Here is a 13963-nt window from a genome sequence, read left to right on the forward strand (position 1 = left end):
GTCTCCATCTCTGCGTTTCTCTCTCCTTCGCAGCCCAGTCAGGAGAAAGAGGCTCAGCTTCCGCGCACCAGAGAGATGGACAAGCAAGCAAAGACCAGTGAGTACATTCACCCTCCCTCCCACACACACACACACTGAAGAAGCCACGAAGTTCGAAACACCACCCGCTCGGCGTCTCGTGTCCTGCGAAGTGACACAGCCGGTGTGAACGCTACGATTTGATGTTGGGGGTTTGCTCCAGGTGGCAGTATAGCCCTTTGACTCCATGGGTGTGTGATCCTGTGAAAAGTTACAACTTTATGTTTATGGCTCAGCGCCTGGGGAATTTCTGCCAACAAAGCTGTGGAAATCCTACATCTCTGATTAGGATTTCAAACTCGCCAAACAACAGGAGCCCGTTTGGCACGCCGCAGCATCCCTCTGCCCCCTCAAATGAGAAAACTCTCTCTTGCTAAAACTCAACTTTTGCTTCATGACAGCAAGGTGACTTTAGTGTTATTCAAGTTTGCAAACAGAAGGCCTCTTGCGTTCCTGCAGGCCTCAGGCTTATCGAGGTTTCCCAACCCTGCTCTGGGAGTCACCCGGTATCATTTTTGGTTAATTTGGCTAATTATTTGCCAGACATATCTGGAGTGCAGAAACCCGTTAAAATCAACCAGTTTGCTCAAGTAAGGGTTGAATAAGCATTACTGATCAAGAGCTCAGTTGAAAGGAATGCCAACCGGGGGTTGAGAAACCTGATTTTCATGTTAGCTCTCCCTGGCTTTCACTATGTTTTCCATTAAATAAGAATACTGATCAGCTCCTCTCTCGTGCTGATCAGTAGGACATCTGTAGCAATCATCTGATCTGATGTACAGTAGGTCTCGTTACGTTAGTCAGAACTTAAAGGCAGCCTCTTAAATCGATCAGTCAAACGCCAGGGTCATGTCTGTCCAGTGTTTTAGCGATAGCAAAAAGTGGGGGAGTGGGGCTACCCAGAGGAAGTGACATCACAATGCTCTCAAAACAGCATTCTTGGGCATGTGCTTAGGCACACACACACCCTCACACAACATGGCTATTTTAGCTGTCCCAAAACAACAACATTCAATGCCAGACATGTATAAAATGGCAGTAGCGAACGGTCAATTTAAAACACGGACAACTGCAAATGCAACCACAGATTAAGAAAAAATGGCGGCACAATAGCAAAGTTGTCAGCATTGCTGAGGTCCTGGGTTCCATTCCTGGGGTGCTGTCTGGGTGGAGTTTGCATGTTCCCTCCGTGTTTGTGTGGATTTCTTCCAGGTGCTCCAGTTTCCTCCCACAGTCCGAAGACATGCTGGGGGGTCAATTGACTTCTGGGATAATTGGTCCTGGTGTGTGTGTGTGTCTGTGTGTGCCCTGTGTTGGACTGGCGTCCTGTCGAGGGTGTACCCTGCCTTGTGCCCATTGCTTGCTGGGACTCGTAAGCAATTAGAAAATGGATGGATGAATTAATAATAAAACAGAGATTTAAATGTCATTATTTTAATACAATTTCTTTTCCTTACACTTTAATGTACACTGTCTGCGTGTGAGTGCGTCAGAGTGGTGATCGGTGAGCACAATTTCCCGTAGGATCTGTCAGCAATCAGCACTCACTCCCAGTTTTCTCTTTCCAGCACCTGCAAGCTATGAAGACAGCGACTTTTTTTACGGTGAGTGTGACCACAGCGTGGATTCCCAGCAGGATGGAGAGGATGAGCTCTCCGTCACAACCTGCAAAGTGGTTGTGCATGCTCAGACCTTCCCGAACAAAGCAGCTCAAGTGCTTTCCTAATGCGCCGAGAGAGCACAGCCCCACCAGGACCGCATTTCCCAGAGTCCCCTGGGGGGGCATGACCTGCTGCTCTCCCGTCACCTGACCAGTTGCTGCTAAACAATTGGCTAGGGGACAGAGAGGAGCCTCAGCACCTTCCCCCAGAGGATTCTGGGGAATGTAGTCCTGGCAGGGCCCTTAGCTGCTGTTCACGTTTATGTTAGACAGCACTGAACGAACAAATGACAATTTCATTTTACTTTGGGTGTGAATGTTGCTAATCACTGCGTCCGACTGCCACCTCGGGCATCTCTGCTGTGCATTCCCAGACTACGAGACTCTGCGGACTGGGGGTCTGGTCTTCGCCGGGGTCATCGTGTTCCTCTCGTTGATCCTGCTCCTCGGTAAGTCTGAAATCTGAAGGACGGCACCTGTTTACAGTGTAGTGTCCCCCGTCACTTCACGGTCCCAGAGCTTGCCGTGTGGAGGGCACTGTATTTTAGACTTTTCAAGCAGAAAGATCTCAAAGCGTTTTCATTCTTAAGACAGGACCTACTTCATCACCCTCTCTGAGGGGAAGCTCAGCACACGGCCACTTAAAAATTGACCCAAGTGCCTCAATGAACAGCTGAAGACAGAATAATAATAATAATAATAATAATAATAATAATAATAATAATAATTGCTTACACTTATATAGCGCTTTTCTGGACACTCCACTCAAAGCGCTTTACAGGTCATGGGGATCCCCTCCACCCCCACCAGTGTGCAGCCCCACCTGGATGATGTGACGGCAGCCATAGTGCGCCAGAACGCTCCCCACACACCAGCTCTCAGTGGGGAGGAGAGCAGAGTAATGAAGCCAGTTCAGAGAAGGGGATTATTAGGAGGCCATGATTGATAAAGGCCGATGGAATAACTTTGTTTTGCAAATGTCTCCTTCAGGTAACAGGATCAAGACATGTGGGAAGAAAAAGGTATGCGTTTTCCCTGAATACATAACGAACACTAAAATGATATGGCAAAGGGAAACTGTGAGGTTATTTTTACCTTTCGGGGTTGTAATGAATCAGCCGTGATGAGTCCGTTCCAAACCACAATGAAACTACCAAGTACCTGGTAACGTGTACAACCTCCAATTTAAACCACAAAACAGGCAAGGTTTCCATGTATGCGCTGTTCTGCGATTCTGATCAAGGCAACAAAAAGCAGTCCTTCTACATTGTAAACATGTTTCAGTCCAAGCGAATTTCACTCCTATATGAATAGTACATTTTTTCATGAAACCGACACATACAAGGCGATGTGGTCTTTAGATAAAAGCATTGCAAAAAAAGAGCAACCCGCCAACCAACACAAACACACTCCTAATAATCAACATTGCTAGGAGACCATGTTTCTCATTGCAGTGACTAGTGAGCAGGAAGGGCTGCTTCACGTCAGGAGCCGTAGAATTTCGCTCTCGCCTCTAGTGAGACTAGTGGTTTCTTGTCAGCCTCCGACAACTTACAGGACTTTCACGAAGCTCACTGTTTTGCACTGAAAGTTGTGAAACTGTGCAATTCCCTCAATTATTTCTTTTCGTTTAATAACGGCTCTGAGAAACGGGGCCTGCAGTTCCCTTTTTCGATACTGTCTCAGCACAAAGAAATGTATTGCTTTAAAGCAGACTTTGCTCCAATTTTAAGTCTGGATTAAACTCCGGCGCATTTTCCCAAAAGCATCTGACCGAAACTGTGTTTTTTCACCTCTTGCTGTGAGCGCTATGCTGGCACAGTGGGGCAGGGAGTTACTCTGCCTGGGCAAAAGAGACCAGTGTTTGTCCTCTCTGAACCAATTGTAGCCCTCCTCTTGTGAAACGATCTTAACATTATTCACCTCCTTTAACAGAGATCATCTGGGCAGGAAAATTGAGAAACACTTTTGCAGTACTGGATGGAGAAGAGGGAAAGGAGATTTTCTATAGCCATGTAGAATTGACAGTAACCGTTCCATATTTGTAAGTACCACAGTATATGCCCAGGAAAACATTTTTTTTGTACTGTGTGATTTGTACTGTGTGACCATGTGCAGCAAATAAATGAAAATGCACAGGATGAACAGCACAAAGGGCACTCTCATTATTCGGTGAATTCGGTGTGCCTGGCGGAAGAAGTTAATGATTGGTCAGTAACCATGAGTGCCCACTGCTCATGTAGCATTTGGCGCCCCGTCTCTCTCTCTCTCTCCCCCCAAGCAAATTAATTCAATCGCTGTTCCTTGTTGCTGTTTGTCACGTATAAGTATCTACAAGTTCAGAACAGAACAAATTACTCTTAAGGGCCCGGGACAACGCCCGAACTCTGACCTTTCGGCTGTGCCCGCTGGCCAGCAAGTCTCTGCAGGAACAAACGAAAACTAGGGTCGGGCAGCTGTGCCGACAGAAGGATTTGTCTGGAATCTCTTTTGTGCTCAGGCGATCACTTGGATACTGCAATAAGCTCCTCTGCGGGCATACAGGCGATTGGCTTTGAGGTTTGATCCTGTTTACCTGGGGCTTTGCGTCCTCCCTGTGATTAGAATGCATACATATATTAGTGCTTTCATTCTCATCGACTTTTAATATTTTAAACAGGGATCGGTTGGCTCCCTTCTAGACAGCAGGGGACAATGGGTTTGATTACTCTCAGGGGGTTTATTTGCCATGGGCCGAGCAGGCCTGGAACCCATGTCTTATTCTGTGTTACAAAAAGGGAGAGAGACATTCAGGGCAGGTCAGACCAAAAAAAAACAGCAACAGGTTTATTTCAAAATGATGGCCAGCGGACCTGTAAAGGAACACAAATGGAGCAGTGGCTCAGGATCTGCGCCTGTGGCTGGAAGGTTGCTGGTTCAAATCCCATGGCTGGCAGAGGATTCCTACTCTGTTGGGCCCCTGAGCAAGGCCCTGAACCCCCAACTGCTCCAGGAGCGCTGTACAATAGCTGACCCTGCGCTCTGACCCCCAGCTTCTCTCTCCCTGTCTGTATGTCTCATGGAGAGCAAGCTGGGGTCTGCGAAAAGACAAATTCCTAATGCAAGAAATTGTATATGGCCAATAAAGTGATCTGATCTTATCAAATAACAGAACTCACAATACACCGTCTCCCAAATTGGCCGTTAAAGAGCAAAATAGCTTTTTTTTCTTCCTCTCCTGTGTAGCAGAAAGAAGAGACAAGGGACTTATCATTGAGGACAAAACCCACGTTCTGCTGTTGTCACCCTTTTTACTTGGTATCAGGAACAAGAAGAGGAGCAAATAAGACACTTCTAGCAGTCTTCCAAGAACGGGCTCTCCCCATAGAATAACCCCAGGCACTCGGTCAGACTTTGCGGAGAGCCTTGGGCAGTAGCAACGATGTCTTTCACAGCTACAGCGATATCAGGGAACCGCATCAGGCAGCAAAACACCTGAAACTAATTGAGCTCATTGTTAGAAAGAACATGAGCACTTTAAGAGACGACCCCTGTGACAGTGTTCCCTGTACTTTATGTGTGTGTGCGTATACTTGAACTGCCATCGGAAGGCATACGGTATCTTATATTCTTGTAAGCGCTGAACTCCAAGCCAACAGGGTAACCCACATGCAATATCCAGAGAAGTAAGGGTTTTTTTTTCTACAAAATATACTTTATTTCCGTACCAACATCTCAGAAAGGAAAGCATTCCCATCCATAATCAAACATCGCACGCAATAGAAACCATTCCGAACCATTCCGAATTTCGGAATTCCAGCGAAATGAGGAATATGCCACATAGTGGGGCACAAAGGGACACCTCTCTTCCTTTGATCCTCACTGGGGGGATTCAGGGGAAATTGCTCCTGGCCAGGCGCGCTGCGAGTCTGGAAACGTGGCGGTCAAGGGGAAATCGGCAGGGAACACTGACAGCACTGATTCATCGGCCTCTCCTGTGGTCTCACAGGTTACCCGTTAGCAAAGCCATCAATAATTAACCGCCTGAGCCTTCAGTGCAGCGCACTGTGGGGATGGGAGATGAACAAGGGCGCAGGGACAGGATTCAGCTCAGAACAACAGAGAAGAGAAATTTTAACACACCCATATATATATATAATTGGAACGATTAATACACATAATTTACAACAATACAAACTACACATAAATGGAATAATTCACTGGAACAAGCAGGTGAGGTATCTTGTTCAAAGGTAATAATAATTGCTTACAGTTATATAGCGCTTTTCTGGACACTCCACTCAAAGCACTTTACAGGTCATGGGGACTCCCCTCCACCACCACCAATGTGCAGCATCCACCAGCAAACGTACAACAGCTGTGTCTCACTTGGGATTTGAACCCGCAACCTTCTGCTTACCGACAGGGTCTCCATCCTCGCAGGATCATTAACCCCCCCCCCTCACACAGGGCCAGAGCTCCTGCACTTCTGTTTCGTTGCTCAAATCGGCTGAGCTGCTGTCCACTCTGACCTGGAAAAGATGAACATTTTCCCAGCCCACAACTGGAAAAAGGCAGGTAGTGGACAGACATATAGCCAGCAGCCATATCACCCTGCAGCTCCCAGCTGGTGTGAGCCTGGCCAGTATCTGGATGGGAGACTCCTGGGAAAGCTGAGGCTGCTGCTGGAAGAGGTGTTAGTGGGACCAGTAGGGGGCGCTCACCCTGCAGTCTGTGTGGGTCCTAATGCCCCAGTACAGTGACGGAGACACTGTACTGTAAAAAGGCGCCTTCCATCGGATAAGAAGTAAATCTGAGGTCCTGGCTCCACTTTATCCAACACAGGGATCTGGAGCCTATCCCAGCCAGCAACGAACACAAGGTCGGGTACCCCCTGGACCGGACGCCAGTCCATCACAGGGCACTGTGTGGGGACTGTGGGAGGAAACTGGAGCACCTGGAGGAAACCCACATGAACACAGGGAGAACATGCAAACTCCACACAGACAGCACCCCAGGGATTTAACCCAGAGCCCCAGTGCTGCAAAACACTAACGCTCACCACGGCACCACTGTGCCACCCCACACTTTCCTCACATCTTTAGGCCTGTAGTGTGCTCCTCATGGCTGTGTGTGTGGTATAAAAACCTGCAGGAATGTCAGGGTCTTAGGGAATGAGAGCGTCTCTGCTCACCACATCCGAGGGCTTTTCATAACAACCGTACATCAAAACCACGTCGAACTGGGCTCTGACGTTTGGCATCACCACATTTTCTCCGGCCTTTCATTGTCCTGCAGAACTCGGATGACTTCCAGTACGGTCCGCCTAAAATCCCGCGATTGTTATCACCTCATTGTTGTGAATTCAGCACTCCTCCAGAGGCCCGGCGGGGGTTTTGTTATCAGAGTTGTTTTTCCACAGGCATCGGTAAAAAATACAATAACCTGCACTTCACCTTCAGACATACGCTACTCACAAAACTGATTAAATCTTAACCGCTCACCGGCCTAGAACTAACAGCACTTTGCTCTGTCACCCAGCCCATAAAATCCCCAGTTTCCAAATCCTGTGACTCTCTTCTGGATCTTTCCATGGAGCGTTGCATCAACAGGACCTCTTTAGGGCATGAACTCTGCATTCCTGGTGGCAAAGAGTCCAGGCGCCTGAAATTCATTTTGTTTTTCATGAAAACTCAAAGGTGTTACAAACGTCCAGATAAGGGATCCCTATCGCTAATTTATTGGGTGAAACAGCAGCTGCTATTTTCGTGGACAAGTTTATCCAAAGCAACTGACATCTGCTCCTATCGATACAGCTGAGCATTAAACTAGAACCATTCAGGTGAAGTTTTGGGTTCAAGGGTACAACAGCTGTGTCTCACCTGGGATTTGAACCTGCAACCTCCCACTCACCAGTTCAGAACTCCTAACCACCGAGCCACACTGCTGTCCCCTTAGGGAGTTCTACTCCCAAAGCCCATGTCTGCTGTCTGTCTCCCAGCTCATCGTTCCTGAGCTAATTCCTCTCCGACCGACTGTGTGCCTTAATGTGTTGTGAGACGTGAAGTTTTAAACAGGGCAGTCTCCATCATCCCCTCTCACTGACCGTGCTTGTATGTTAGAGCTCTACAACACTCTACAAAGTGTTCTGTCGATCAGTCATGGGTGGGGGTGCCAAACTCCTGGAACCAGGAACAAAAAACCTGCAGACATCAGGACAGCCCCCTTGCTGATCACCGATCGGCAACAAACCCATCTTTACAGATAGTCTGTGCCCGGCTCATAGTATATAATAAATAAAACAATAAATCATTAGCATCTATTATTATTCCAGGTTTATTGAGCTGGGTTATCCAAACTGACAGGAAAGGTTTTCAAAGTGTCATCTTTTTGCTTCAGATCCTATATTCTATAACTAACTTTCTTTTTTTTTTTTTTTTGGATGATAGTGTCTTGCTCTTCATGCATCGTATTACTACTTCTTGACTCCATGTGTGTTACACACGTGTTGTCTTCAAGGGGGTCACTGCAGGGATGCGAGGAGTCACAGTGCCGTTCAGTGAACATCTGAAAGCAGGGTTGTTTTGGAAAGGAAGGTGTTTCCCTGTGATCGGACCTGTCTGATCTCCTTGCCATTGTTCACCAGCAAGCTTTAAGCACAGGGAATGGCACGGCATTCGGAGAAGCACAAGTTTTAGGATCTATACATAGAGAGAGTTAACCTTTTGATCCTTCCTGCAGGCTCCCATATACAGTATGTGAAACAACAGTCTGCTTGCTCAGCCCGATTCCTTTGTGACGATAACAGGTGTCAGCACATCATGTCTTTCACACAAAAAGATCCTGCCCACAGACAAAATCCTATACTCCCAGGCCCGCTTTTACATCACAGGGCAAAGCTAGGTCTCTGCTTTACGAATGCAAAACAAGGATATAAAACAACAGCACAGGTAGGAGCTAGAAGGCGCACACGGTGATCACCTTAAAACATTTCCTAGGGGGGCCCTGCTCTATTTGAGCTTTGAAGCAATGGCTCACGAGTTCTTGGAACTCTGCCCTTGCCCCAGGCCAGGGTGAAGAGAGGGCGCGTGCGGTTCGAGAGAGAGAGAGTGTGTGTGCGCGCGCGCGCGCGTGCGCGTGTTGTCCCCCCCAGGCTGGCCCCAGGTCCCGGAAGAGCAGCAGCAGCAGCAGGCGTGCCTGTGCGCTGACCCCCGTCAGGACCTGCCTCCGAGACGCCCCGTGCGCTGGGAGAGACTGCAGTCCCACTCGGAGCACGGCGCAGAGCAGCAGAGACACCATGAGCGCAGGTAGGTCTCCCAGCCTGCCCCCGGGCAATCTCGCCTCTGTCCCCTCTCTCCAACTCCTCGCCTTCTCTCCTCTGCTCTTTCTCACTCTCCTTCCATGCTGTTGTTATTAGAAATATTTCTGCAACGCAGCTGAACTTTTAAACCACGCAGAGAGACAGATCCTGGGAGAAAATGGATCTAGTCGCCTGGCATGAAAAAACTCTCCACTCTCTGGCAGTGGAGAGTTCTGCGTCTGGAGCATTTGGACCACAGCGTGCAAACTCAATTCACACCTGTCCATCAGTGATCTGTCCCCTTTCGGGGGGGCGGGAGATCTCAAGACGTGAAGGACTAGACTTGAAACACAAAAGTTAGACGGATTTGTCAAACCAGGAGAGGCAAGCCTACCTACCTTACTGAATGTTAATTACACTTAAAAGTAAAAACAGGAAAAGCCCTTCAAGTAGAGATGGGATATTCTAATTCACCCCATTGCATGTGATCAGTTTTGGGGAAAAAAATGTAAATGCCTACCTGGCGTGTTAACATGCAAGGACAGAAGCAACTACAGTTCATCGCCCAGCATAAAAGCTACCCATATACTATGGTATTAGCTTATTAAATAGGGTAATAGCTTGGTGTTTGTGGTGTTTTGCTATAGTATTGCTGTGTAGAAAATGTTTATTGTAAGTAGTGTCGGGTTCTGGAATTGTGTGCATATGGACACGGGGGTGGAGGATGATTCTTGGGAGGAGAGTGAGAGGTCGGAACGGGAATGTTGTGTGAACTCATTTAACAATAATAATTTGTGATTCGGATGATGTTTATGGAAGACCCTGTCATGTAGCGTGAGCACTGCTTCCTCACAGCGTTGGGACCCTGGGTTCAATTCCCAGGGGGGGCTGTCTGTGTGGAGTTTGCATGTTCTCCTTATGTTCATGGGGGTTTCCTCCCACAGTCCAGAGTCAAGCTAGTGGGTTAATTGGCTTCTGGGAAAAGCAGCTCTGGTGTGCGTGTGTGTGTGTTGCTGTCAGTGTGTGCCCTGAGATGGACTGGTGTCCTGTCCAGGGTGTACCCCACCTTGTGCCCATTGCTTGCTGGGATAGACTCTGGTTCCCCCATGGCCCTGAATTGGATGAAGCAGTTAGAAAACAGATGGATGACGCTTACATTCGAAATACTTGCTTGTCACAGGCACAGGCTTGTCCAGGGCTCTGACCAGAGATCAGACACAGGCTTGTCCAGGGCTCTGACCAGAGATCAGACACAGGCTTGTCCAGGGCTCAGAGACCAGCGATCAGACACAGGCTTGTCCGGTGCTCAGAGACCAGCGATCAGACACAGGCTTGTCCGGGGCTCAGAGACCAGCGATCAGACACAGGCTTGTCCGGGGCTCAGAGACCAGCGATCAGACACAGGCTTGTCCGGGGCTCAGAGACCAGCGATCAGACACAGGCTTGTCCAGGGCTGATCACCTCCTTTGATGAAAATACAAATCAGCAGAACAAATGGACCTATGTGGCTTGTTTTAAACATAATATCTATGCCGCTGCTCCAGGAAAGTTCCTAACTTTGTGGATCGTTGCTTTGACAAGTGCAAGTCCACATTTCCTCTGATGCTTTGGCAACGAGAGCTCATCCTCTTGAGCAAAAGGCTGATCCGATGCTTTTTCACTCTCCTCTTTCCTTATTGCGTTTTTTTTTTCCATCCTCAGATAAACCCAAGATGGACCTGGATCCCTTCACCTACGGTAATGGCCAATGTTATCACCTGTCACAACTTCCGACAGCCGGTAGCACAAAACGACCTGCAAGCGTTCGGACACAAAGAGTTACCGAGCCCACATGTGCCCAGCAGCAAAGAAGCCCACTATAGGCTGTCTGTGATGTACTGTGGTAAAGGTCTGAGATGGGCTGGTGAATCTTGTATAGGGACTACTTCTTATTCTTATTCAAATAAGCCACATTGTGGAAATAATTGAATTCCCTCTTCATGTGATCACTGTTAAACAAACTCATAGATCATAAAGATGTTTCATGAAAGGGTTGATACCATCTTCAGGTTTGACGTTAGAGGAGGGAACTGGAAATGTTTTATCTGTATGCAGTGATCACTTTCATCGTCTATCCTCAATTGCAGTGAATCTGCAACAGACGATCTTTCCAGTTTGATCCATCTTTTTTGCCCGGTTTCTTTGACATACAGTATTTCTAGGAATCACTTACTCAACCAAACTGAGCAGCGTTTTATTGTTCGATATAGCAGTATATCTGGCCATCAGATAGGAGGTGTCTCAACAATGTCCTACAGCCGCAATCACAATCACAAGTAAAGACAGTCTAAGTCTTTACTCAAAATTAGAGGAATCAGAGTCTGGTGTGGAGAACGAAAGTGTCTGAACTTAACCAAATTACAACCGAAGACTCCTTTTCACTCTGCGCTCAGTGATTGCCACATCTGCTAGGGAGGTTCTGGAGCATGAAACAATTAAGAATGAAATGACTGAATGAAATATCCACCGTGGTTCCACAGGAAGACTCTAACCAGTCATCAGAGCACACAACAGTAGCAACCTCAGCTTTCCCAGGAGTCTCCCATCCAGGTTCTGGCCAGGCTCACACTGCTGAGCTCCAGTGGGGCTGCCAGCTGGGAGCTGCAGGGTGACATGGCTGCTGGCGATGACAGATGTCTGTCTCTCTAAACTTAGCATGAACCCCCAGGTCTGCAACTCCTACATTCAAGCAATAGGGCAGTGCCAGCCTGCCCAGGTGGTTTCAGAGAAGCGAGAATATAAAGGTGTCAGCCCTGCCCAGGTGCAGCCTGGGAGACTGACCCCCCCCTCCTACCCCGCCTTTTCTCTCTTCCCAGATTACGAGTTTATCCGCAGGGGGGGGCTCATCTTCGCGGCGGTGGCATTCTGCCTGGGCATCGCCATCCTCTTCAGTAAGTCCGCGCCAGGCCGCCGTGCGCCCGCAGGGGCTCCAGCAGCAGACAGGGCGAGAGTCCGCCAACATGACAGCAGCAGGAAAGGACAAAGAGGACGGGATCTGCCTTAGTCTGCTGATTTTGTAGTCATATCCTTGCCTCCAAGGGACGCAGGTGGAATTTCACCACACCAATATGCACCAGCTGCACCGAAAGACAATTGTATAGACAGGCTTCAAACACAGGACAAGCTGCTGAAAACGACACTCGTCATCACACATTACTCGCACAGCTGGGGTGACACATGGGGGTGGGTAACACTAGATTCTCCAAGTGCCTTGCTAGCTGATCTCTTAATTGCTCATGTTTTCATTGCAGGGCTGTAGTATCCTGTAGACACAGTCCGCAGGGCTGTAGTATCCTGTAGACACAGTCCGCAGGGCTGTAGTATCCTGTAGACACAGTCCGCAGGGCTGTAGTATCCTGTAGACACAGTCCGCAGGGCTGTAGTATCCTGTAGACACAGTCCGCAGGGCTGTAGTATCCTGTAGACACAGTCCGCAGGGCTGTAGTATCCAACAGACACAGTCCGCAGGGCTGTAGTATCCAACAGACACAGTCCGCAGGGCTGTAGTATCCAACAGACACAGACCGCAGGGCTGTAGTATCCTGTAGACACAGACCGCAGGGCTGTAGTATCCAACAGACACAGTCCGCAGGGCTGTAGTATCCTATAGACACAGTCCGCAGGGCTGTAGTATCCTGTAGACACAGACAGCAGGGCTGTAGTATCCTGTAGACACAGACCGCAGGGCTGTAGTATCCTGTAGACACAGACCGCAGGGCTGTAGTATCCTGTAGACACAGTCCGCAGGGCTGTAGTATCCTGTAGACACAGTCCGCAGGGCTGTAGTATCCTGTAGACACAGTCCGCAGGGCTGTAGTATCCTGTAGACACAGTCCGCAGGGCTGTAGTATCCTGTAGACACAGTCCGCTGGGCTGTAGTATCCTGTAGACACAGTCCGCTGGGCTGTAGTATCCTGTAGACACAGTCCGCTGGGCTGTAGTATCCTGTAGACACAGTCCGCAGGGCTGTAGTATCCTGTAGACACAGTCCGCAGCGCTGTAGTATCCTGTAGACACAGTCCGCAGGGCTGTAGTATCCTGTAGACACAGACCGCAGGGCTGTAGTATCCTGTAGACACAGACCGCAGGGCTGTAGTATCCTGTAGACACAGACCGCAGGGCTGTAGTATCCTGTAGACACAGTCCGCAGGGCTGTAGTATCCTGTAGACACAGTCCGCAGGGCTGTAGTATCCTGTAGACACAGTCCGCAGGGCTGTAGTATCCTGTAGACACAGTCCGCAGGGCTGTAGTATCCTGTAGATACAGTCCGCAGGGCTGTAGTATCCTGTAGACACAGTCCGCTGGGCTGTAGTATCCAGCAGACACAGTCCTCAGGGCTGTAGTATCCTGTAGACAGTAGGCGAATGTTTTTGATCATGGCACATTAGGCCTGTGCCTGCCAGGATGAAGGAGGGTCACTGCTACAGCCCTCAGTCTGCTGTGTCCTGTCAGCGGCCATCCTCACTCCAGACAAGCCATGAAGCAGAACCGCCGCTGTGTGGAGTCACGAGAGCAGAATGGAGTTGAGCACGGCGGACCTCCCGCCGCCGCCTGCCAGCCGCCCCCAGGGGCAAAGACGAGCGCACCGGGCCCGGCTCGACCCGGCGGCGCCGGTCTGTCTGTCTCCTGACCCCTCTGTGTTGTTCCCGCAGGTAAACGGCTCAGTTGCGGAGGCAGCAGTCGGAAAAGGTAATGCCAAGGGAGTGGCCACAGGAGTAGGGGCGTACACAGGCAGGGGAGTGTGGGCAAGCCTGAAGCCTTCCTTAGAGCTCGCTGTTACACCAAGGCCCAGATAGGGAGGGACTGTCCTCCCCCTGGACAGAGTGGGGAACCAGAGAAAACCCTAAAAGAAGGCAGACACCCTTCCTGAGCTGGGGGTAGCCGAGGCTGAGGCCTCACGCCACCC

The sequence above is a fragment of the Lepisosteus platostomus genome, chromosome 25, assembly GCF_059453375.1.
Source record: "Lepisosteus platostomus isolate fLepPlt1 chromosome 25, fLepPlt1.hap1, whole genome shotgun sequence".
In the NCBI taxonomy this organism is placed as follows: Eukaryota; Metazoa; Chordata; class Actinopteri; order Semionotiformes; family Lepisosteidae; genus Lepisosteus; species Lepisosteus platostomus.